Below are 27,679 nucleotides of genomic sequence, written 5' to 3'. Positions count from 1 at the left end.
CTTTTAAATATCAGCACTAATTACTGGCATGCCATCGGTGGTTTTGCTCTTCTCAGCCCTGAGACTTTAGTTTTTCTGCTTCTATTAGCCCAACTTATTAGAGGCTTACTTGTGGTCCTTTTTTCCTTCCGCTCCCAATGAGGATTTCTTCCTTTGTTTCCTGGGAGACCTCATCAGAATCTGGAGGGACAGCTCAGGCAGAGAGTTCATGTGCAGAATGCAAAATATGTTTTTGTGCATTGCCCTCAGACCTGCATATGTCATATTGTTTTTAAAGTAAAAGTTACACATAAAAATAAATACCCACACTCATGTCATACCAACTTTGTATAATTTTCTCTTTTCTGTGAAAACAAAATGAACGTGAAACAAAGTATATGTCTGAGCTTTTAAAAACAAAATATTTTACCATACAATGGATCGTGATTTATGTAGAATTAGACTGATGCCATACTCGGGTAAACAGCCTTAGATGACGATTGTCAAACACAAACTCGCAAGTTATTGTAGAAGAACTTGATAAATATGATGTTTTGACCTGTGGTTTCCTGTGAGCACAAAATTAGAGCGGATTTGACTGACTACACCAGCTGATTAATTTACAGTATTATATTTTAGCTTATAAATGAACATGTGACACACATGCGGAATGTACAACAGGTGCTGTCATCACCAGTGGGCTTCAGCAGACAATAAGTGGACTGTTGAATAAGCGAGGTGAGGAATTTTCATCGTGAAATGGATGCATTATACACCCCTAAACATAATCTTTCCTTTAACGTCTCGTCACAGTTCTAAACTCCAAAATGTCCCATGATGCACCATGAAGATATCATGAAAGTTGTCCATTCGATTTGTGCAGTTTAGTCCAAGCCCAAGTCTGAAGCTATATGATAGCTTTGTGTGAGGAGGAGACTCACTGAAAATGGAAATTTAAGCTGTTATTTACTGATAATCGTCCCCAGATGAAAGCTCTCAAATCTTCCTTGTATGGAAAGCAGCTAAGACATTGGGTATTATAACAATATGGGCTGAGAAAATAATAATAAAGCTTTAATTTTTGGGTGAACTACTCAATGATTAAAAAAAAAACACAGATATGAACTTTTATGTACTTTTATGCAGCTATGAATGACTAGCAGGTAATATCAGATATGTTCATCAGTCTAGATCCGTATTGCCCCTTACGAAAGGAAAATATATTTACCAATATATTACTTGAAATATATTTTAATATATTGTAAATATATGGAATAATATATTGATGGTATTATAAAATATATTATATATTCATGTAATATATTGCAAAATATACAAATGATTGCAACTTTCAATATATTGCAATATATTGAAAAATATAAATATTAATTCCCATATATGTGAATATATTGCCTAATGTATTGCATGAAATTTTCCAATATACTGCAATATATTTTTGTTTCGTAAGGGGCTAATGCTTTTGACAGATAATTCTGCCAGGTCATACGTACCTGAGGGAATTCATGTCTGTAGATTTTAGTAATTTCATCCTTACACTAAATAAGCTTTGAATGCAGAGTTGATGATGTCTTGTTGATAAACTTGTGAGACTATAGCTCACGGGAGCTAGCAGTGGCTCAGTGGTTCATGTAGGTTGTCTACAAACCAGAAGGTTGGTGGTTCAATCCCCGGTTCCACCTGACCCAAGTGTCGAAGTGTCCATGAGCAAGACACCTAACCCCAGCTGCTCCCGACGAGCTGATGGCGCCTTACATGGCTGACATCGCCGTCGGTGTATGAATGGGTGAATGTGAGGCAAAAATGTAAAGCGCTTTGGATAAAAGCGCTATATAAATGCAGTCCATTTACCATAGCTTGTGCATTCAGAACTTTCCTAAAAGCCATGAAAAATGCTGACAATTAACCTGAAATAGCCATCTACTGTCCAAAGTGTTTAATAGAATACATTTTGTTTTCAGCAGTCAAACATTGTAATAATGTCAGAACAAACAATGCCTGTTGTTTTGAGGCTACTACAGCTGGTATTATCAGTATAGTTGTTTGTGTATCTATAACAGTCGATAACCAGTGTCCACACCAATACACGATATTGTTATGTTCATTCTAAGCAAGATTCTGGATTCTGGCTGGCTGTCAGAAGAAAAAAAAACATTCTGAAAGTGATTTCAACAATATTGTTTCTTTGTGCCGTTAATGCAATAGTTGTGGACTCTGCTATCCTTGGTGTAAACAGGCCTTTATTCTGTTGGACTGGAATTCAGAACATTGTTTCTAAAATGATGCTGTATAAAATAAGCAAACAGTTCACAGTAGTTGGCTTGTGGGCTACAGCGGTTAAAATGTTTGCATCCCCTTGTTCGGTTACTTTTTTTTTAGTGTAGGTTCACCTTAACGTTCTTTCTGATTGAGGTTCAACAGAGAGTGTGTCTGTGGGATTACAGTGTGTAGTAAGTGCAGCATAACAGAGTCTGAGAATGCTTGAGAGTTATAAAGACTTTGAAGAATGAAATTCTTAGTATTCTGTAAAATATAAATGCAGCGATGCGGAGGAAGCTATATTAGAAAAGAAGTACACCTCCGGTAAACAATTGTCTCAGAGCCAAGGACATTTTTGTCCTTTCTTTGTCAGCTGCAGTGATATTCATTCTTTAATTTGTTTCCTTATATGGACAGTGTGTGCTTTAATAGACCTGAGAATTCAAAAGTTGTTTGTAACTTTAGTCTGAAGCATGTCCATAGAGCTCAGTCAAGCAGGCAAGACATTGTTCTTATATCAAAGCTTTAACTGTAGGCTGCAGAACTTCTAATAAGACATCTTTATTGCTTAGTCCTCTAAACCTTAAATGGACCTTGTAGGGGAAATTACTCTGAAAATGAAATAATTGGTATGATGGTACTGAAGCGTGTTTTCTCTGTTAGAGTGCATCTATTTCATGATGATTTGTGTATACATATACTCTCTCTCTCTCTCTCTCTCTCTCTCTCTCTCTCTCTCTCTCTCTCTCTCTCTCTCTTAATCAGTGTGACCATGCTTTAATGAAGTCTGTTCGTAGTGTCTAATGACTCTCTCTCCTCGTCTCTCTAACCTTCAGTTCATATACGCACAAATATAAAGTATGATGTCTTTCATATGTAATTTTCAGCTGGACTGACAAGTACCATGATGAAGGTTCTATGAGGTCTATCAATTTTAATTAGAGAGGCACTCAGATAGTTATTGGGATCATTCAGGTCAGCCAGGATGGCAATAAAAATTCACACATGGGATGTCAGTCACTATATATCTCATACTTTTTAATCTTGGTCATTTTAAATACTAATATAAATTGAATATACACGGCATGTTTGATTTATTGCCTACCGTCTGGATAGACAGGAAATGAGTGTTGTAAAAAATTATGCATGAAGATCAAACTGACCCCCAAATGAAACAATCTTGAGGCGTCTTTTCTATTAGGATCTTCCCTTTAACTCATGTCCAAGATTCATCAGGAAAAATCAAGCTATTATATAATAACTGGAGGAAAAATTCTGTGAGCAGAGGCTGACACTGAACCTCCTTTATCGTGTACTTTCTTATTGAAAATTGTATGCTATAAAAAACAAATCTGTAGTAAAATGGATAACGTCCTGTAGAAAATTACCTGTCCTGCACCTTTTCTGTCAAAATTTACGGACATTTAATTCGAGCCTAAAACAAAACACAATGCAATACATAATTGATAATTACAGTACTACAGCAAATTCCTTCATATTAACAATAAACTGGGATGATTTTTTGCAGATTTGTCTTATTTTTTTGATGTCCAATGTCTCTCTCATTTTTTCAGTTATTGAACTTGTGATAGATTTACTGTGCTGTGCAAACCTTATTTAAAAAGGCAGAATTTAAATATAAACAGTTTAGACCGCAATGCAATAAGGAGGAGGAGAGTATCAAAAACACTAATGGATTGTGTTCAAGATGTTCTTTCGGTCACCTTTATTTAAGAGCTTTGAATACCCTGGCTACATGGAAACAGCGACATTATATTTGCACAATAATGTACTCTCTACGCTGCAAGGCTATAGGATGATGATCTTTAGGAAATAACAATACACTGCCATTGTGAAGCAAACAAAGACTCTACGCTGAACTCCCATGATGCATCGGTCACTCTCCATTTATATATCTCTCCTTTTTTGAAGGTCAAATAGTATCTCTGTGCTACGCTGCATTTATGATTTGATGAGTATAGAGTTTTAAGGTTTATGCAATTATCATATGCTAATTGAAATCAATTAGGCCTAGCTGTTATAGTCTGCCTATGGGGCACATTTACATAGTGCTATAATCATAATCACTCTTAATGTCTGTTATCATCTGACTAATATAACTAGGACTACTTTTAGAAACATTTATCTTAAAAATATGAGATACTAAAATGTAACTATACAATTATATTATTTATAATATAAATATAAAGGATTATAACAAAGTGTTTCTTTTTACAAAGTGTTTCTAAAGCTGTGCATATATAACTACTATATTTCTTTCAGTTTTTTGGCTTTCAGTTTGGCCTAAAATACTGTGTGATTTTATGGTAATCCAGTTTGAAATGCTGGCTAAAAACATGTAGTTTTTTCAGAACGTCAAATTCCAGCAAGCCAGAACATCAATTTTTTCAGAACGCCAGACTTCAGCCAAAGTAGGGTCCATTCACCAAGTATGGTAGGATACACCAGATCATCATCTCCTGTCAGTCAAGAGTTAGACCATGACAAGTGGACACTGAGAGACGAATGTTAAAGTGAAATATCAGATGGTAGAGGAGAAGATGAAGTAGACCTTACAGCTACGCTGCAGGTGCTGAAACAAGAGAACGTCAACTTGCGGCTACAAACCAGCCAGCTTACAGAGATTATTTTAGCACTGCAAGAGATGCGTCAACAGAATGTTTTGTTGCATCAGGAACTACAAAGTCTTAAGGCAGAAAGAGGAGCCCCCTTCAGGCCAGTGACTTCATCAGTGCCATTTCCAAGTCCCTTTACTCCAGTGGTGAGCTCTGAGACCCCACAATGTTTCCGTCCGACTCCAGCCCCTCGGACAAAGCCACCAACGCCACCTAATGTAATGAGAGAACTGAACCCAGCTAGCTTAGCTGATGATATCAGAAACATGGCCATTTCTTCCTCAATGCATGAGCGAGTCCCACCACAGGACAGCAACCCACCTCAGCCCAGGTATTCTCGTTTTTCCCAACACATTCCTTCTCATCAGTCAGAGTTCGAGACACCAGCATATAAGCAGAGGCCACCTCCTCAGCCAGACTCCAGACAAGCTTATTACCAGCCTCCATTGACACAGGAGAAAATATACAGAGGTCCTGCTCCAACCATTCCCTTCCTAACATCCCCTGATCCTCAGGAGTTCTCTAGACTGAGGTTAGCATTGGAGAACATTCTGCCTGGGGATGCAACAGAGCGATTCAGGTATCAGATCCTCACTGACCATCTTAAGTTAGAGGAAGCACTATTAGTTGCAGACTCGTACAGTAACTCAAGCTTCCCTTTCTCAAACATCATGAGAGCCCTCAATAGAATGTATGGCCAGCCTCACCAGCTAGCCTTACAATGCATTGCAGAACTGATGGATGGACCGAACATTCGCAGCGGAGATATAAAAGCTTTTCGCATGTTCGGACATCAAGTGCGTTCCGTGGATAGTATGTTGGAACAGCTGGGCCAGAAAGGTAATGTTGAGCTGGAGTGTGGGTCACATGTGTCCAGACTGATGAGCAAACTGCCACATGACCTCAGGTCCAGTTTCAAGAGGTATACACATCCTCATCTTGTCACGATACCTACATTATTGGACTTTTCAGACTGGCTTGAGTACGAGCTTCAAGTTCAGGAGGACCACACTGACTATACCAGTCAGTCTAAAGTTTCGTCGGACCAGAGAAGGGAGATGAGGAGAGATTCTAGGCAAACACGCAAACCTACTACAATCCTCCTTGGTACAGAGAGACCGAAAGCCAGCCCAGCATCACCAGTACATCTGCCAAAACCAGCCGCTGCTAAGAGAGAAGGGGTGAATGCTTACTGTCCATTCTGTGACAGCAACAGTCATTTCCTGAATGGCTGTGAGAACATCAAGTTACTCAACAAGGAGCAGAAGGTGTCTTGGATTAAAGGCCAAAATAGATGTTGGTGTTGTGGGCGTGGTCATCATGCTGCAAATTGCACACTAAAAGCCCTCTGTCCATCCTGCAATAGGAAGCATCTGCAAGCGCTACATCATGTAAATCAGCAAAGTAAAGCCACCGAAGAGTCCGTTCCAGCCAGTGCAGTATTGTATGTGGATCGTCCAACCTGTGACAACAAAGTTCTGTTGAAGGTGACTAAAGTTATGCTGCAAAATGGCAACAAATCCATGGAAGCAAATGGAAAGAAAAGGGTTGTCTTCAACTGCTCTTTTACTTACCAAAACCAGAACCTGAACAAGTACTTGCTCCCAGGTCAACCACTCAGCCCTTCTCTTCTGTCAGTTCTTCTGCGATTTCGAGAACATTCTATCGCCGTTAGTAGTGACATTTGTGGGATGTTCCACCAGGTACTCCTTTTGCCTGAAGACAAACCACTACTGAGATTCATTAGGATAAATCTTCAGAAAGACAAGGCACTAGAGGTGTATGAATGGCAAGTACTTCCTTTTGGAACAACGTGTAGTCCTTGCTGTGCGACATTCACTTTACAGAAGCTCGCCTTGGATCACAGTGAGTCTGAAGACACATAGTTCTCAGTAGAGAAATCTTTCTACATTGACAACTGCCTCCAGAGTTTTGCCACAAGTGAGTCAGCAAAATATCTCGTTGACAGACTCTGCAACCTCTTAAGTTCAGGAGGCTTCGACCTAAGACAGTGGGCGAGCAATGATCCATCAGTCATCAGCCACCTGCCAGCTGATGCTCGATCTCAAAGCAGCATCCAGTGGCTCAGTGAAGGTCATCAAGATGCACAGGAGTCAACTCTTGGATTACATTGGCATTGCTCATCAGACACCCTCTCCTATAAGCAGCGTCGGACAGAACACCCACTTCCAACTATGCGAAGCATATACCATATTCTTGCAAGTCAGTATGACCCCATTGGCTATATTGTGCCATTCACAACACGTGCCAAGGTAATTGTACAGAGGTTATGGGACAAAAAAAGAGAGAGTGGGATGATCCCCGACTGCCTGAGGAACTGCTGAACTCATGGAACACTTGGGAGAATGAGCTGAATGGTTTGCAGCAAGTTGGTTTGCAGAGGTGTTACTGCAGTAAAGAACTGGATAACCCTACCAGCATTAGACAGATCCACATTTTCTGCGATGCTTCAGGGCAAGCCTACGGTTCTGTGGCTTATTTACGCACTGAAAACACTGAAGGTAGAGTGGAGGTGGCCTTTGAAGCTGCTAGATCTCGGGTACCCCCGAAAAAACAGCAAACCATTCCACGTTTGGAGTTATGTGCCGCACTCACAGGTACACAACTCGCGAAAGCTCTGAAGACAGAGCTGACTTTACCCATCCACTCTGTGGTCTGACTCCACAACTGTTCTTACCTGGCTGCTATCACACTCCTGTCATTTTAAGGTGTTTGTGGGGACCAGAGTGACAGAAATCCAGGAACTTACGGAGTCTGATAACTGGAGGTATGTGCCATCAAAGGAGAACCCTGCAGATGACATCACCAAGGGAAAATCTTGGTGGTTGTCTTCATAGGAATAGAAGGAATTCTCAACTCCAATCCCTCTGGCTACACCTCTTTGACCATTGCAGATCCAGATCCAGTGACTCCCAACATCTTGTTGATGGGGCGGCGAGATGCCTCATTACCACAAGTGGTATATCAAGATTCTGAACTTCTGAGCTGTAAGAGATGGAGACACAGCTAGCTCTTGGCTGACCATTTTTGGAGACACTTTATTTGGCACTACCTACCCAACCTCCAGATCAGACAGAAGTGGAAGACTGAAGAAACTGACCTGCAGGTCGGTGACACAGTCATGATCGTGGACCAGCAACTGCCACATGCTCTTTGGCCTGTAGGGAGAATTGTTCAGGTCTTTCCTGGGGTGGACGAAAGAGTCAGATCTGCGGAAATACCCGACCTGTAGCCAAGATTATTTGCCTGCCCCCTCTTCCAGACTAGCATTAGTTAGCAAATTCACACTGTGAATTTGGCGGCGGCTGTAGAAAGTGCCCTCCCCCTCCTGTTGATACATGGACTCTCCCAGTCACCCCTGTCATTCAGTGTGCAATGGACTGTTCCAAAACTTTCCGTAGTGACGGAGAAGAGAGCAGACGGTTGAAAATGAGAATGGGAGATCGGCTGAAGATTGTAAATAGTTTGAGTAAATAAAGTATTAGTCCAAATCAGTGGAGGCCTTATCAACTGTGCGTGGGCGTGCATTACACCAAACACACATCTATGCACATTTAACAAAACCACCAATTTGGATAAAACCTGAGTGGGACATCATTATTCTGACCGGACAAACTGTAGCCTTCAACCAAATCCGAACAAACAATTAGAGTGAAGATTCACAATGAAGATTATTTTTCAGCAAAAGAGGGCCAAGAATGGATCCCTGTGGAACACCACAATGGATGGGTGTAGAGGGTGAAATAAATGACCCGATGTTTACAGAGAAGGTTCTCTCCTTTAAGTATGAAGTAAACAACTGTAAAGCTAGACCCTGGACTCTAACAACACACTCAAGCTTTCAAACTTTAAAGGTCCCATTCTTCGCGATTCCATCTTTCAAACTTTAGTTAGTGTGTAATGTTGCTGTTAGAGCATAAATAATACCTGTAAAATTATAAAGCTCAAAGACCTTTCTGTGCAAAGTGCGCTAAGCTGCTGTCCAATCACAACACGGGAAGCGCTTGCCAAATCAGAACGCGTTACGTATTTCTGAAGGAGGGACTTCATAGAACAAGGAAATCATCAGGCCGTTTTTAGGACAGAGAAAACAGCGGTGTACAGATAAGAAATGTATTTCAATTAATCATAAAATGGCCCTGATATGTCACTAGACATTAAGAAATCATGTTGATTTCAAATACTTATATCACTGACAACAGTAGTCTGGCCAGGATATTGTTATTTAAAAGTTGTTGTTGCAGCCCTCAACTGATGGGTGCGCGTGACTAGAGCGAGAGAGCAAATGCACGCCCATAAACACGCCACGCTCCACTTTATTCCTATGGGTGACCTCAAGCGACTTCCCCGCTTCAGCACAGCATTCCGGGAAGGCAGCGCTGCATTTGAACCGATTTGAACGCAGAAATGACGGGAAGCTTCACAACATCGCTTCAGTCGCATCGCAAAGTGGATCTCCACCGTTCACTGCTGTCAGGACTTTACCAAATCATACCAGAGAAGTGTGTTTTTGACGGAGCGGTCCCAGCGATAAAGGTTCGGTCCTGCTTTGGAAGCAGCCGGTGAGTAAAACTGCTTCAAATGTCTGTGCTGTTGGCTATCGTCACGTGAGTAAACATCAATAAACGACACGATCGCGTGCTTCGTCATTCAAATGCGCTAATGGTTACTCCATTGTTGTTCTATGTATAACGTCTTTCCAGTTTTTTCCGGAAAGACTCGGTACAGCCCATATTTCTTTTATAAATATAATATGACTAAATACTTTTCAGAGATATGAAGGATGCACTACTACTCTATAGGTACTCAAGATTGACATGAGATTGACTGAAACTTTGTCCCCTGTGCGTTAAGAATACTGCCTTAAAACCCCAGTGAGCAAGATAAAGGGGACTATAGTGAGAAAAACTCAATAGATACAAAGCAAACATATACAATTCTGGAAAGTATGTATATAGCAAGAAAGGAGAGAAACATTTAGAAGTGAAACAGTTAGAACGTTATCCATTTTTGCTTTTCATTCTCTGAAATTTTCTGGGGACCCCTTAGAACCTATTGGAGGACAGCTGGGGGTCACCGGACCCCAGTTTGAAAACCCCAGATCTATGTTAAGAGAAGAGGGGTGTGATCTAATATCCTGGATTTTCTGAACAAAAAAGTCTGAAAATTGTGTTCACGTCTCAAGATTGACAATGGGAACTAAACCAACAGCAGGATTAAGTACAGAATTTATGGTTTTGAAGAGAACTTTGGGCCTATTGGCATTTTTTGCAGTCATGTTTCAAAATGTGGTAGTAGACTTGGAGCTCAATCTTTATTCACCTGCACTCAGCCCTCCTGCAATCTTGTCTGAGAGTGCGAGTAGATGCATTTAACCAGGGCTGAGAATATCTGACCTTATACTTCTTATGCTTATGTGAAGCAACTGTATTTAGAGCAGAGCAACAAGCAGAGTTGAAAGTTTCAACCAGTTGCTTAGTATCCATACACAATGTCAAAGAAAAAATAGCATTTGAAAGGGAATTGGAATAAGAGTAGTAGTAGCATGAAAGGCACGAGAGTATTGTACAGGCAGTGAAAGAACAGGCTCAAACACCACAGGGCAACGGTCAGAAATGCCAGCATCTAGGGGTGCACCAATCCGATATTAGGATCGGATATCGGCCACGATACTGACGACAAAGCTGGATCGGAAAACTTTCATCTTTAAAGGAGCTGTATGTAAGAAATGTATTTCAATTAATCATAAAATGGCCCTGATATGTCACTAGACATTAAGAAATCATGTTATTTTCAAATACTTATATCACTGACAACAGTAGTCCGGCCAGGATATTGTCATTTAAAAGTTGTTGTTGCAGCCCTCAACTGATGTTGATGTTGACATGTTGTGTTTTGGCCTGAAGCTCCACCCTCCACCTATCGACCAATCATGAAGTCAGTAGTGTTACGGCATCCGGGTTGCCAGATCTGCTCTAGTTACCACAGCTGCAGCTACAAACATTCCTGGTGATCCTGCAGCTGATCTGGATCCTCGAGGGAAAGACAGCAAGAGAGAATCTTGTCCTTCTTTTCCATTGATTGAATTACCCATGTCATATTCCCTGTCAGCTCAGTGCATTGTAGCTATATTTAAAAAGGGTCTGCTGTAGAGAGAGAGGGGGGGGGGGGGGTGGATCTGTGACAAGCAGCCCTCTTCACCACAACCCAACAACTGATCAAGACAAGAGATTATGCAGCCAAACCCAAAAGCCTCTCTCTTCAGTCATACTCAATCGGAGTTGAGTTTTACAAATCCCAAGGAAACAAGCATTGAATTCAGAGAGAGAGAGAGAGAGAGAGAGAGAGAGAGAGAGAGAGAGAGAGAGAGAGAGAGAGAGAGAGAGAGAGAGAGAGAGAGCAGTACTCAAGTACAATACAGATATGCATACATACATAAATACATAATATATATTATTATGAACACTCACAGAAAGAAAAAAAAATCACAGACAACAGAAAAATGCATTGAGGACAGACAAAAATAGCAGATGAATATATGGAGGACATATGGAGTGAAGCTGCATTTGGCTTTGAGGGGGTAGGTCTGTGGGATTCACATGACAGACAGACAGAGAGTGTGAGTCATTGCAGTCCATTAGATTCACACATACACACACCAAACAGTCAGTTCTACGGGTATCATGTTTAATGTTTTACAACATACAATGGTAACAGCTAAAGGTGCAAACATACACTCAAATGATGGCATATTTCAATAGGCAATTGCTAAGACTTGAGGACAAGGGCCATATGGCTGTGATACTATGGTGCATAATGGTATGGCATGCGCATGTTCCAGGGTCTTGACCTCTCTGTGCAAGCAGCTGGTCACGGGTATTTTTGCCACTATCCTGCTCTGTCTGCAATGCTCTCAGTATGGTAACACCCAACCATGGATACATTAAACATATCAAAGTCAATCGCATATTCCTAGGAAAATTCGTTTTTTTTTCCTCGCCTGTAATCCAAAACCCCACACGAGTCTGCAAAGCACAACCGATTAGATCTTAAATTAAAATGTGCTCAAAGATATAACTCTGGACAAAAGATTATTGTAAAGTGGCACTGGAAAGAACTGAATGATAAATGAAATGAAATGGAGATTATGCTTTCTCTTTACATTTAGATCAGGTTGTAAAAACTAATAACAGAGCTGAATGGCTTCGTACTGTGGAAAAACATTTAAATCTGCAAATCTGCAGTCATGTAATCTGTCGCCATGGACAACGCACCCACACATTGTAGACACCCCTTGTGAAAAAAAAGTGCACTTTAGTGTACTTTTATAAAGTGTACTTATTACACAGATAATATACTTATACTAAATACACTTAATTGTGCAATTAAATGCAATGTTTTCGGTGTACTTAACACACATTATATGTAATTGATTTCAAATTTATCACATATTAAGTTGAAATAAAATACAATAAGTTGCAATTAAGAGTGATTTTTTGGAACAACTTAAGTGGTACTTAAATACAACTTTATTTGTACTTTCATAATCACTTCTAGTGTATTAAAATTGTAATTAAAGTGCACTGCTCAATGTACTGACAAGCAATTAATGTGAACTAAAACATACTTTAATGTCAGCTAAAAATACACTTAAGTGTGAATTAAATGCAATGTTTTCGGTGTACTTAACACACATTATATGTAATTGATTTCAAATTTATCACATATTAAGTTGAAATAAAATACAATAAGTTGCAATTAAGAGTGATTTTTTGGAACAACTTAAGTGGTACTTAAATACAACTTTATATGTACTTTCATAATCACTTCTAGTGTATTAAAATTGTAATTAAAGTGCACTGCTCAATGTACTGACATCCATTCTACTGTCTTAAAAACAAGCAATTAATATGAACTAAAATATACCTTAACGTAATTTACATGTACACTCTAATATAATGAAATACATTCATAATGACATTTTTCCTCTACATTTATTGACAAAACAATCTGTAAAACAAATATACAAAAAAAACTTTTTTTTTGATGCCCAAGAAAAACCCAAAAAACTATTTACACAAACACAAATTCATTTAGAAAGAGTCTGGAGGACAATGAGGATTATATGCAATTATATGTAATTATATGCATTATTATATATCTCCCTCATTCAAAGGTACCTAAATCTACCCGTCACAGAAAATTACCTCACACAACAGATGAATAAATACAAACAAATGGAAAGAAAAGAATCGTTTCATGTACAACACTAAGGGTAACGTTTAATTAGTTAACTACTTAATTTAACATGAACTTAGAATGAATAATAATATAAACATTTATTTATCTTAGTTAATGTTAATTTTAACATTTACTAATTAGGGGTGTAACGGCACATGTATTCATACCGAACCGGTTCGGTAAAGGACTTCCGGTACAGTGCACGTGTGTACCGAGCGGTACGAATGCAATCTTTAACAGTTAACAGACGGCTTGTTTAATGAGTGGAACACACTTCAATACAAGTTTCCATAAGAACATATGTATTCTGTCAATTTTATCATTAAATTCAAGTGATGCCATATTGATGCTCTTTAATGTGACATGACAGATCACTGTAAAGACACATCAGTTCAAGCAGCAACGCGGCACGAGTGAATGTGATCACCTTGTCATAGTCAAAGAATAAACATGAATTAACATCAGAAGGTATGGATTAAGGATACATTACAACTTACTAAAACGTATCACATTGTGTAATCGTTCAGTGTTTCAACAGCAGAAAGATGTCGATAAAACACGAGAGAGATGAACTCTTTCACTAAATGTATGCATTATATTAGCCTATATATTCATCATATTCTACTTAACCTGAAAACCTGAAAAAAATCTAACCTATAATTAGATTTATAAGTTAATGCAAAAACGGTCTTATGAGAAGTTTACACGTTTGCATACAATGCGAGTGCAAGTAAGGCCTCCCTATATAGTCTACACTATACAGCATTCTTTGTCGTTTGATTAAACAGAAACAACAAGGCAATTATATATTACATTCTGAATCAAATTATAATCTTTATGTGTGCCCTTTGTTAGAGTTAAGCTTGGTGAAACATCCTTCAAATATGTCGGAGCCTCAGATTGGAATTTGCTCCAGACTGAGTTGAAGCTAAAAGATCTGGTGACATTTAGTCATTTTAAAATTTTACTACATCATTTTGAGAGTAAATTAATGGTGTGTAATTGTTTTTGACTGGTTGTATGTTTTATGTTTTTTATGTGACTTTTTTATGTATAACTGTACATGCAAACAGAGCTGCCTATCTTGGCCAGGACAGGACATTTTAATCTCAGTGAGTTTTTCTCCTGGTTAAATAAAGGTAATAATAATAATAATTAGTAGAGATATTTTTTATATTATATTTTTAATTTTTTAAGAAACCTTTAGTTTAGGACAATTACAATGTGTTCAGTAAACCAAAAAAAAAAAAAAAAAAAAAAGCATTTTTATATTTAGTGTTCCTCCCCGAACTGTCAGCTTTGTGTACTGTTACACCCCTATTATTAATGCAATCTTAAAATCAAAAGGTGTATATGTTAATTATTTAATGCATTGTTAACTTGCATGAACAATGACTATAAATTTAATTAACTAGCTTTTAACTATAATTTATTAAGCAAGGTCAACAACTATTAATAAACACTGTAAAAAATTAAATTAAATAAATAAATAAAAAGAAATCACTGTTAGATCATGTCGGCCAATACATTAAATAACGTTAACAAATTAGATCTTATTGTAAAGTGTTACTAAACTTATAAGCTCTTAAACCTTTACTAGCACCAAAATTAGGACCAAAAGGTTTATTCTAAAATCTTATTCCAGCATTACAGTGAAAGAAAAAGAAAAAGAAAAAAAAAAGAACTCCAAAGGCACACAAAATTGTTTGTCACCAACTATTTTCAAGTTGTTTGGAAAGTGCTGTTTATGTCAATGTCCCAGAAGCTCTCCATCAGTAGGAAACTGGCGCACCATCTCTCCACAGTAGATGTGAATGGACATGTTCCAAAGAGGCAGGAAAGCAAAAAAATATATACCTTGAGGAAAGAAAAAGAAAATGCAAAGAAAAAACTTGTTTATAAAACAGATCTATCCATTATTATAATCGGCTCAATTAAATTAAAACGATAGATGTACAGTTGTGCTCCAAAGTTTATATTCACACAGCAGTATCTGTATGAAAAAAAGAAGAAAAAAAAGAAATCATAAAAATGAGCATGTTGTCTCTTTTTTATCTAGTACTGCCCTGATGAAGCAGTTTATTCTGCATGGTGTGTGTAAGCTTTTGACCACAACTGCATCCCCTATGTGATGAATTACCTCAGTCGTCAGGGTAGAATGATTGGAGAGGTTCCTTCACGTATCCCACTGAGCACATCATCTTCACTGACACTGGACTTTAAAAATAGAGAACATTTTAATAATGGTTTTTATTCCTACTTTACAGGGAATTAAACATAACTTAAATATAGATAAATAACCCAAGACCAATGTAAATTGAGAAAAGTATTCTTGCATTTTTCCTCATCTTACCTTGCAAGTTTCAGTTTACCTCGCACCATCTCCATGAAGGATGTTCCTGTATTTACCACGCCTGGCACAGCAATGCTGCGGCTCCTTTCCTTTGGGTGTGTGGCCTGTAAAATATATAATGATTAGGGGATCTGTAAATGCACAAGTGGGAATGTATTACTTACAAATGGACAAGATACAAAGCATTTAAAAGCGAAAGACTTGATAGCAACGTTTTAGCTTGTGTGACCAGTGTCATGGCTGGGCATAAATTCATAATTAACATAAACTTGACCTCATCAAGATGGCTCTGTAATTCCACACAGCTTGCACTGGATCTCCAATAACACATCTGTATTGATCCTACAAAATAAAAAATAAAATAATATAAGCACAAAATATTAAAAACACAAATAGTACTTTAACATCTTACTCTCCAAATGCAAAAAGAAAAGAACATATTAAAATCATTATTTCATTACTGGTTGTTATAAGTTAATATATGGAATACATGTATATAACGTTAAATGTCTTCTGTCCATTTAAAAAGTAGGAGTTTGATTAAAATATTGTATTTACAGCAGGCAGATTCATTGAACATGCCCACACCGGCGATCACATTCCGATTTAAGAAATTATTATAATGCAATCTTAGATACATGAATATGAATAATACAATCTTAGATACATAGGAAACATGATTAATGTTAATTCACCTCCCGAGTCCATATTGCGTCTATCCTATCTGCGATTAAACTAAATAACTACACCGTAATAGAGAGCTACCATGTTACGGTGAAAATGTAAAATCAAGAGAGCTTATATCAAGATATACTTACTTGACTCGTTATTTGTAGCATATAACGTCTCATCTGTAATGATCCAAACGGTTCGCTCCTCTGTTGTCTGTTGTCCTTCAGCTTCATTACGCATCGCGATGACGCAAACATGGCAGACCGCGCATTTTTCAAAATCATGACGTAGTATTTTTGGCGCATGCGCATTGAAATATTAAGTATAAATATAAAATAAGATATTTCGTGCATTAAATGTTGATTATAAATGACGTATTAATTATCCCTTTCTCTTCAGGTTGTTCTAACACACTGTGTAGTTGGACTGTATTTCAGAGAACTTGACTCATTCACCTAACTAAAAGTCAATCATGTTTACAGTGAGTCTGATTAAAATGAAATGTAGCCTATTTTAACAGAATTTTAATGCAAATTAATTAGGTTTAGATTTGTTCAAATTTTCTTGCAATTAATGCAATTAAATGTGTGTTTAATCGCCATACAACAAAATAATATTTAAAGTAGGTTATTCTGTACACAGATGTAAAGTAGCCTACAGTAAATTAGACAACTCCTCTCATAAAGATTGACAATGTCAAATTATGTAGAAAACTGACACTTGTAGTTGAGTTCATATGAGCTAGTTATAACATTTCAACAGTATGTTGTACTGGAGTGTAAGCGAGTGAAATTTTGAAGAAAAATAAATTAACCAATGTAAATTTGGACAACTCATTTTTTTTTTTAAATCATTTATTTTCCATGTGCTTTGTCATTAGTAAAATAAGTGCACTTTATGAAACAAACTCATAATTAAAATGGTTTAAGTAAATTTAGGTGTAGACATTATTACAAGGTGCATTTTTAAAAAGCGCACTTAAGTGTGTTTATAAATATTGTCATACAAGTGTACTTTCTGTAAGTGAAAATTAATTAGATATTATTACAAAGCGCACTTATTAAAAGTGCACTAAAGTGGGTTTGTAAATATTGTCATGAAAGTGTACTTTTTTAAAGTACAAATTAATTGTATATTATTACAAAGTGCACTTATTATAATGTACTAAAGTGTGTTTATAAATATTGTCATGAAAGTGTACATTTTAAAGTACAAATTAATTAGATATTATTTTAAAGTGCACTTATTAAAAGTGCACTAAAGTGTGTTTATAAATATCGTCATGAAAGTGTACTTTTTTAAAGTACAAATTAATTAGATATTATTATAAAGTGCACTTATTAAATGTGCACTAAAGTGTGTTTATAAATATCGTCATGAAAGTGTACTTTTTTAAAGTACAAATTAATTATATATTATTACAAAGTACACTTATTAAATGTGCACTAAAGTGTGTTTATAAATATTGTCATGAAAGTGTACTTTTTAAAAATACAAATTAATTCGATATTATTACAAAGTGAATTTTAAAAAAGTGTACTTAAATGTGTTTAGAAATATTGTCATTAAAGTGTATTCTCTTTAAGTACACTTAAGTGGCACTTAATTTTAATTATATCATATTATCTACAAGTGCAGTTTTTAAAAAATATACTTTAAATATATTAAGTGCACAAAAAATACACTTTCAATACAATTAAGCACACTTCTTTTTCACAAGGGACTACACCGTGATATAGCCACACACACACACGGTAATCTTTCTTCGTTCTTATGTCTAAAAAAAAACTTCTATCTGCATTTTTGTCAATGCTATTGTTTAAAATAATCCAACTGTTACTGTTGTACTGGTCTCAGCCTCAGACAGCACACCCACGGACCACCTACAGTTTGATCATGACTGTCTGATTTCGCACACAAAACTGGCAAGCATTTTCTCGATCTGGCAAGCCTTAATCTGATTGGCTGGCTGGCTCCAAAGCAATTTTACAGCAGTTGTGGTGCACCAGACCTCCTAAAACAAAGGCGCAAAGCTGATACAGTAAGCACATTTAAGGAAAAACTTCTCAATGGGTTTGCCAGGTTAGTGACTTGTTTGATGATGGTGTAGCCTCATATCATTAGTATTATTGGGTATTTCTATTTTTGTACATTTGGAAATATGATGAAACACAATATGTACGTGCTGACAGCATATAGACCGCAATTTTCACTGTTAAACTTACTCTTACAATAACTGTTCCGTTATAACCCTCTGTCGGTCTGGCTGTCCAAAGATGGGGAAACACAAATGCACAAGTATAATATGTTGGCCCTGGGAGCTGTCAAAATTTGCCAGTGTTGTGCTGAATTGTATCTCCCTGCTAAATTATAATGAATATCAGTGGTTTATGTAACCAAAATACACTTTAAGAAGATAAACATCCATTTGTGAAAATTTTCATGACTTCTGTTGTGGTCACTGATTCCTTTTGCAATGAAGAACATCTGTGGTAATTGTTGATAGTATTATTCAATTAAATAGAATTAAAACTGATCGGTCATGCTGAGAAAGCATTTAGATATCAAATAAAAGGTTTATGTAACCAAAATATTTTGAGTTATTACATTGTGACTGGCACATAGGAACTGATCTTAATGATTTGTATGAGTGGAGAACTGACAGGGCTGGTTAGTTGGGTGTCCTTTCTTCCATGTTTTTCCATTCATATTTTAGAGATTAGCCGTCTTTGATACTTCAGTGAAATGTAGCTCAGCATGTTTCTTAACCGCTGACAACAGAACCAGTTTTACTTGTGAAAGGGAGATGCACAAAGAGTTGTGCTTATCTAATAATGAAATGCGGCAGAATGACCTGGTGAAGGGTTATTGTGTGGCCCACAGCAGGACCTCTGTAATATATTTCTGTTCAGACTACAGTGATGGAGGAATGCAGTGCACTAAACTGCTGACTTAAAGGAAAAACCTTGCTCATTCAAACTCGCTATGGGATGATCAAGTCATAAGTAATAAATCGTGACTATCAGCACTATCAGTAAAAATCCTAAAAACAAATTTCATGAATGATCATGTCTGATAAAATCTTCTTACAACATTAAGCATTCTGCATCAACTAATGCTCACTTTTTTCAGTGTGAATATATTGTATTATGCATGATTATTAATAAAAACTATTTTTTCTTTGTAACTTAAAGGGTTAGTTCACCCAAAAATGTAAATTAGCCCATGATTTACTCACCCTCAAGTCATCCTGGGTGTATATGACATTTTTTTTCCGGACGAATGCAATCAGAGTTATATTAAAAGAGTCCTGGCTAATCCAAGCATTAATGGCAGTGATTGTGGCTCTGTTTTTGAAGCCCATAGAAGTGCATCTGTCAGTCATTTAACATGCTCTGCACGGCTCCGGGGGGTTCATAAAGGCCTTCTGAAGTGAAATGATGCGTTTGTGTAAGAAATTTTTTACTTTATTCAAAACTTTCTAAAGTAAATGATCAAGCTTCTGGCTGTTCGCCTTCCGTATTCAACTTATGGAATAAGTGTAGCGCCTGTTGCAGTTCTAAATGCTTACACTACGTCTGAAGACGTAGACAGTTAACACTTAACTGGTGTGCAATGTCCTTAGTCGTAGCATAAACTGTGGGAGGCGCAGGACCAAACATTTGATAGACCCCATACATTTGATTGATTTCCATAGTATTTCTTCCATATCAATTTGATTCATTAACTGTTTGTTAAGCCATATTCCTCATATATATTATTTTGTGTTCAACACAAGTAATAAATTAATATAGGTTTGGAACAACTTCAGGGTGAATAAATGATGACAGAGTTTTTATTTTTTGGGTGATACTTCCTTTAACTTCAGCAACAAATTAAATTACATCAAGAGAAAATCTTACCAGATACAGAATCAACCATACCATACAGAAGCTTAAAATAGCTACACACAGAAAAGAGTCAGGAATCAAGATTCCTGCTCTCCTGTGTGTGTGTGTGTGTGTGTGTGTGTGTGTGTGTGTGTGTGTGTGTGTGTGTGTGTGTGTGTGTGTGTGTGTGTGTGTGTGTGTGCTGCTCAAGGCTCCTTTCTGTCCTCATCTGGTAGAAGCTGGACAAAGGCCCTCAGCTTTCTATATTGTTGTCTTCGCCTGACTGATTCCTCTGCAGCAGCACAGGGAGACATTTTTCTCTTCTTCATTCTCTGCTCTTTTTAGCTGTTTGTTCTCTTTCTCTTTTCTGTTCCTTTCTTCTATATATCTCAGCACATTTCTGGATCCAATTATCTTTTCTACTTTATTATTTCACTCTATGTTTTAAGCTGGTTCTCATTCCTTTTCTTTTCCCCCCTTTTCAGACATATTTTCCTCTTCTCCCAAGCCTTTATATTTTAGGCACTTGGTGTTATGACTGAATGTTGACCTCAGTCATTCTTTGGGCTGGACAAATGACTGAGATGTCCTCTTTCCCTGGAGCCATTTCATTTTTCATTCCCATTCATACACAGACACAAATTCTCCCTGCACTCTCCCAATTTTCATTCTTTCTCTCCATCTGCCTCTTTCTTATTTTCTTTCTCTCCATTTTGTTATAACAGTCTGGGGAGAACCACAAAAATCCTGAAAGATTCTTTTCTTCCACTTATTTTATTCCTTCAGGCAGTGGAATTTACTGTAAATCTCTCTCTCTCTCTCTCTCTCTCTCTCTCTCTCTCTCTCTCTCTCTCTCTCTCTCTCTCTCTCTCTCTCTCTCTCTCTCTCTCTCTCTCTCTCTCTCTCTCTCTCTCTCTCTCTCTCTCTCTCTCTCTGTTGCTGCACCGCGTTGGCTGTAATCTCCTTTCAATCTTTCTCTTCTCTTTCCCCACCCTGATCCCATGATCACGGTGATGTTCCAAGTCTTAAGTGGAGCTGAGCGTTCGTGTAATCAAATTCCCCATGGTTTACCACATAACTGCAGTTACAGTCAGATGTACGAGCTCATGACCCGTGACCCCACCTTAGATTTGGGACAAAGCCAATCACAGAGCAGGGTCACCCAAGGGCCATTACATTTTTCACAAGCTTTCAGCTCTGACCTTGCATGTTCCCGTAAGAAGAGAAGTGACTTCTGTTCCGTTAGAAATAAGTGTGAACATGTCCGTGCATGTTTGTATTTCTATAGTGAGTAATTTATGTTAAATTTGATTTGAGCTTTTCAACTTTTTGAACTTAATTCAAAACTAGTTTGTAATTCTCTCCAAAATTTGTATTCATCTGATGTGCTGGAAGTGTTTGTATTGTTGACCTTTTTTTTTTTCCTTCACGTTCCCAGTCCCAGTAGGTGGGAAGGAGTAGAATCTGACTGATGAAATAGAACATTATAATCAATGAGCAGTGTTGGAGGGTTGAGCTGTATAGCTTACGAGTTAGTCTCTACATCTCACAGACTTAACCAGGGTCGGCGTTTGCTATAGGCGAGCTAGGCGGTTGCCTAGGGCGACATTGTGTTGGGGCGTGACTGCCCTCTAGTGCCGCCCATTACTTTCAGCATAGAATCAAAACAAGCGAAATACAACACAATGTTTATTAAACATGATCATCATAGGGCGCCCCCTCAGCTACATGTTTAATTACTTATCAATTAGATTGAATTGATAAATTGAAAATGATTGATTATTGGTTCGGGCGTTAGGTCAGGCAAGTGCTCATCCCTTGCGCGTTCATCAAAAATGAGGCATCTAAACCCGCGGATGCACACACAGGGACGGAAAAAGAGAAAGGAAGAAGATCAAAAGCACCAAGAATTTTGGGGCGCAAAACTCCATCTTGCCTAGGGCAACCAAAGAGCTAGAGCCGGCACTGGACTTAACCGAGCAATTTGTGCAAACTCTTTTCTTATTAGGCTAGTTCTGGGCTTTCTTATTGTAATTAAATCAGATTTATTGATAACCCCCATTGCCACATTGCCTGTACTACTAGTGTGATTTGTGATTTGTGATCTATAATGAAATGAGCATATTTTCATTTTGAGTACTGATAGGTCTAAAAAAAAAAGTGTTTGTCATGACGATAATGAAAATATTAATATTAATATTAAAACTCTGTATCAAATTATGAAAACATGACTAGAAATATTGTACTGCTAGATCAATAATGCATCAAAAAGAAAATAATTCTAAAAGAAATAGCTGATAGGTTAATAGGTGAAGCTGAAGAGTGAATGAACCCCACTAAACTGAAGCCTGTTCTATGACACATTCTGTATGACATTAATCAGGCATTCTAGATACACAATATAAATGCAACATTACAATGTGTTTTCACAAAAGAATGCAAATGCAATTGAACTTTACATGCCAACCAGAATGTGTAACTCCGGTTGTGGATGCACGCTTCAGTAACAACATGTAGAAACACGGGCAATTAAAGCGCCATAGAATTCACAACATTATGTAGTGTTCTCATAATTGCATAACATGCAAAGATTGGCGCTGCACATCTTTCACTTGTCTGTATTTACATCTACGTTTTCCAAGTGATTCAGGACAGCCTGCAAATTGTGCACATGGATAATTAATCATCAATGTTTAAAAAAAAAAAAAGAAACATCTAAAAGGAACATGACTGTCTCAAATAAGCCAGTCATAGTCAATAATGTTGGGCATTGTCTTTGAGCTGGCACTGAAGAGTGAATGAACACCGGTAAACTGAAGCGCTTTCCAGGCTGGTTAATAAACTCACCCAAACACATAGATGATTAATGAGATTAATGAGATTAATCAGAAATATATCAGATACAAGTAATACTGCAATTTACACAAAAAGGGGCGAATGCGCAAGTAAATCGCGCTCAGAACTGTTGTGGATGCGCTCTTCCCGTAATAATGATAATAACGCTGAAACACGGGCAACGCACAAAGAATTTACAACATTCTTTTACAAAAGTGTTCTCATTATAATCTTATGTATAGCATATTAAATACTTACATTTATTTCATGATTAATGTAATTTCAGGCATCACAGAGTGCTTTTAAATCGATTGTTCACTTTATTTCACCGGTCTGGGCGCACTGAAAAAATAAAACCCTTGGATCAACTTAAAAAAATTGAAGTAATCGATCACACGAAATATTTTACATTGACTCAAGTAAATAATTTAATTTAGTTTAATTTGAAAAGTTTAAATCCATGCAACCACTTTTTAAAGGTTGATTAAACTAATTATTTTAGATTGGAACAAACTAATTATTTTAAATTGGATCAAACTAACAAATCATTATTTTATGTTGGGATAAACTAATTATTTAAATTAAAACAAAGTAATATTTATAGGCCAAAGTAAATTAATTATTTTAGGTTGTCTCAAATTAAGATGTCATTATTTAAAATGTATAATCAAAACAAAAAAAGCTTTTAAAACATTTTGATCAATGACTATCATAACACTTTCCTTTAGAACACATTTATATTTATTGTTCAATGAACATGTTCACATGTATGAAGAACAGTCTGCTTCACACAAAAATACAAATTTGTTACAAATAATCAAATCACCACTTGATGACATCACATTAGTAGTAATATTAAATTAGGAATGTTTGTCCTGACAACACAGTTCACCATAAAACATCCTAAAATACAATTAAAATATTAAGATACAAATGTATTTCATGTCCATAAATGTATATGATGATGAACAGTCTCTTTCAGCTGAACACCAGAGACAAATCCTGGAACTGCTCCTCAGACAGTGAACAGTGAACACTGCATCAGTTTCTGATACAGAGCTGTAAGCTCTACATTTTAAGGGTTAGTTTACCCAAAAATAAAAATTCTGTCATTAATCACTTATTCTCATGTTGTTCGACACTAGTGAGACCTCTGTTCATCTTCGGAACACAATTGAAGATATTTTAGTTGAAATCCGATGGCTCAGACAGGCCTTTAATGACACCAATGTCATTTCTCTCTCTTAAGACCCATAAAGAGTTCTGATTGGGCCAGCGCTTCCCGTGTTGTGATTGGACAGCAGCTTAGCGCACTTTGCCCGGAAAGGTCCCGCCTCTTACCATAACGGGGCGATGCAAGCGCTGAATGCGCTCTTCTCCACGTAGGAGAGCAACGAGACCACGCCCCCTATTTTGTGTGTTCTTGTGGGTGGAGCGTTAGTCAACAAACGGTTCTAGTGACGTCATCACAGCAGGAAGTGCAGCGGTGTAGTCCAAACCGGCCGCTCGCTGTAGGCTTTGAAAGGGAACTTCTGTTAAATAAAATATCTCGCTTGGCATTGAACTTTGAGCTTTATAATTTTACAGGTATTATTTATGCTCTAACAGCAACATTTCACACTAACTAAAGTTTGAAAGATAGAATTGCGAAGAACGGGACCTTTAATGACAGAATATTCGTTTTTGGGCGAACTAAACCTTTAAATATAACCTATTTGTATGCAATATAGCAAGCAGGTTCCGGACCTCTGATCCTTCAATGACAATTTTAATGTCTTTTGGTGGATGAAGAGGATCCTCTTTCCCAGTGATAAAGATCGCCATGGTTGTTTGCTCCAGTTCTTCAATCTCATTTTCCTGCATAAAAAACAAAGAGAAAATAAGTACATTATAATTTCAGAACTCTCCCATTTTCAGCTCTTACACACTCTAAACTGAACTTGAATAGGCGCGTGACGAGTGAGAGCAAAGCGAGGCCGGTAAGTAATTGGATGATCAGTGCCAACTGCACGTCACACTGGTCTCAGAGCTTTCACAGAGGAGTGAAGGGAGAATAAAAGGAGGAGCGACGACAGTGAAGGAAGAGAGAGGACCAGGCATGGATTTTACATAGCATATAGGTGTTAAGTCATTTGCAAATGGATTCCTTTGGACACACTTATTTTGACAGTGTTCCAGGGAAGACAAGGAAAAAAAGATTGTTTTGGTACGTCTGGACATGGTCTAAGTGTTCACAGCTCAAAATTCAGCAACAAAGATTTCTTATAAATCGTGTTAAAATCTCATCTTGTGAGCTGAGTTTCTCATCACACCCCTATTTATTAAAAGTGGCTAGGAAAACCTAGACTATGACCATGTTTGTCTGTAGGTGTTATTTGTGTGAGCAAGTGAGAGAGATGCCCTTACCTGGTATTCTTTGAAAAGGTGCGCAAAAGGTTCGCCGAGGTAGATCAGAGATTTGAGGATGCATTCTCTTCTGATGGTGATGTCTGCAGTCTGAGTAAGAACAATAACTATGAATTAAAATTAAACAATTACAAAAAAAAAAAAAAAAAAAAACACTATTCAGCCATGGATCCCACTGATTATCAAATTCATAGATACCTCATCTAAAACCTGCAATGTCCTGGTGGACTCCTCCCTTGCTCCTGATGACCTCCAACAGTTTGGTGGAGTGCTTGTCCAACTGCACCAAGAACTTGTAATCCAACTTGTCACCAAAGGAACTGTTGTAATTCGCATGAACTTAAATTGATCTTAAAAGTAGAGCATACAGAAATAAGTTTAGAAGATGGTGAACACAAAACAGAATCCCAAGCACAACCGTACTAAATTACAACAACAACAACTCATTAGTGAATCAACAGTTAGGTCTAAAAATGTGGAATGCCAGGGTATGGCAAATGCCATACGTAAACGAGTAGTCGTGTGCCCAGTCTATTCTCTGCTATATGCTGACCTAAAACATTCACTTTCATAAAATCATCATCAAAGCAGTCCATATGTGACATCAGTTAGTTAATTCGAATCTCGAAGCATTGAAAATACATTTTGGTCCAAGTATCACAAAAACTATGACTTTCAATCTACGACGTGTTCCTCAAAAAAAGATTAAAATGGTTAATGAATCAGTGAATTAATCAATGATTCGGATCGCCAATGTCACGTGATTTCAGCAGTTCGGATCGCGTGTCGAACTCCCAAACTGCTGAAATCACGTGACATTGGCGATCCGAATCATTGATCAATTCACTGATTCACGAACCGTTTTAATCTTTTTTTAGGAACACGAAAGAGAAGACAATGCTGAATAAAGTCTTTTTGATATTTTTTGACCAAAATGTATTTTCGATGCTTCAAGAGAATCTAATCAACCAACTGATGTCACATATGGACTACTTTGATTATGTTTTTATTAGCTTTCTGGAAATGGACAGTAAAGTGGGCATTGACTGCATATGCTCTGGGACTAAAATATAAAATATCTTAAACTGTGTGTGAAGATGGAGGTCTTAAAAGTAAGGAACGACATTAGGGTGAGGAGTTAATGACATTAATTTCATTTTTGGGTGAACTAACCCTTTAAGAGCTGGAATAGAGTGTGGCCCCTTTAAGAGCTGCGAGTTTCACTATTGAACTGCCGGTATTTTGTGTGTGTGTGTGGAACTGTGCCGCGATTCACGCAAACTGTGAGAAACACAGACTCGGGAGCACTCTTTTTCAGAAAAGTAACCTGCTTATTCGTTTTAGCTGATTGTAATGTATTTAGTTCAATACTGTAAGCAGTGATGGTGTTAATGATTTACCTCAGATATATGAGCAAGCGCTTCAGCGCGCTCGGACTGCAGAGAATGTGCTCAGCGAAAAAACACACTTTTCTTTTGAACTGGAGTCTAATAAAAGTTAAGCAGAAAATATAGTATCTTATATAGGCTATAACTGCACTTGTTTCGAGAAATGTTATTGTTAACTCTTTCCCTTGACACGGTCAATGCCCCCACAAAATGAATTTAGATAGTTTGCATGCATTTAGGTTATTACTCACCCACCCAATGAGGGGCTAAAATAACCGAACGTTATAGTTTGAATGAAGATTACGAACATTTCGAGTGCTATCTTAAAAGTTAATTTACACGCTATCAAGCGTTAGCGCTGAAATTACGGCCAGACTCAAGTCCCGTCAGATATACTTGAGGTAAAAACGTTAACGGTAGACAAAGTTTCTCTTACCTTATCAATGTTCCTCGTAGTTCTGTCTCGGAGCCTGGCTGGATGGGTCTGACGGCCACCGCTCAAGTTCGTGCTGTGTTCTTCTCAGACAGTTCTCAGACTTTTTTTTTTTTTTTTTTTTTGAACCACAGAGAGCGGGATCTGCAAGTCAACAATGCGCATGTGCAAATCCTGCTTAATCTAAAAAAAAATGCTCTGATCAAATTAATAAATTCAGTTTAATGTCCCGCTGCCCATTTAGATTCTATCAATGTAAAAAAATGGATTGAACCATAAATCTAAGCTAAAATGTTTACTTGACATGAAAAAATTAAAAAAATTAAGCTATTTCAATGAGAAAATACACATTAAACGAACAACACTAAAGTTATACTTTTTTCAGTGCGGTATGCTCTCCTAGCGCTAACCAATCAGATGCAGGTACCACCCAAAATGCCAAGAATCAGGGAAAAAAGTCAAGGGCGATCACTGCTTTCATAATCATTGTTTCATTAAGGTTATTTACACTAGCATATTAGCGCATTGTTCATTTTATCAAACAGCCAAAATGTTGCTTGTTCCTTTTA

The 27,679-nt window shown here is 37.4% G+C and overlaps 1 protein-coding gene and 1 long non-coding RNA gene across 6 annotated transcripts in view; one reads left to right on the top strand and one right to left on the bottom strand.

Moving 5' to 3' along the window:
• The window catches only part of sorcs2 (sortilin-related VPS10 domain containing receptor 2), a 244,308-nt gene that overhangs the window by 3,907 nt on the left and 212,722 nt on the right, over window positions 1-27,679 (top strand). The gene's annotated exons all lie outside the window — the stretch shown is intronic.
• Window positions 23,454-27,208, bottom strand: LOC137071117 (uncharacterized). Its single transcript, XR_010904389.1, has 4 exons — window positions 27,114-27,208; window positions 25,488-25,639; window positions 25,290-25,379; window positions 23,454-24,740 (listed from the first exon to the last, which is right to left on the bottom strand). It is a non-coding gene; the product is annotated as an uncharacterized lncRNA (long non-coding RNA).

Source organism: Pseudorasbora parva, chromosome 1 (assembly GCF_024679245.1).
Source record: "Pseudorasbora parva isolate DD20220531a chromosome 1, ASM2467924v1, whole genome shotgun sequence".
NCBI lineage: Eukaryota > Metazoa > Chordata > Actinopteri > Cypriniformes > Gobionidae > Pseudorasbora > Pseudorasbora parva.
Note: the sequence above shows the minus strand (reverse complement) of the source record. Positions and strands in the feature narration are given on the sequence as shown.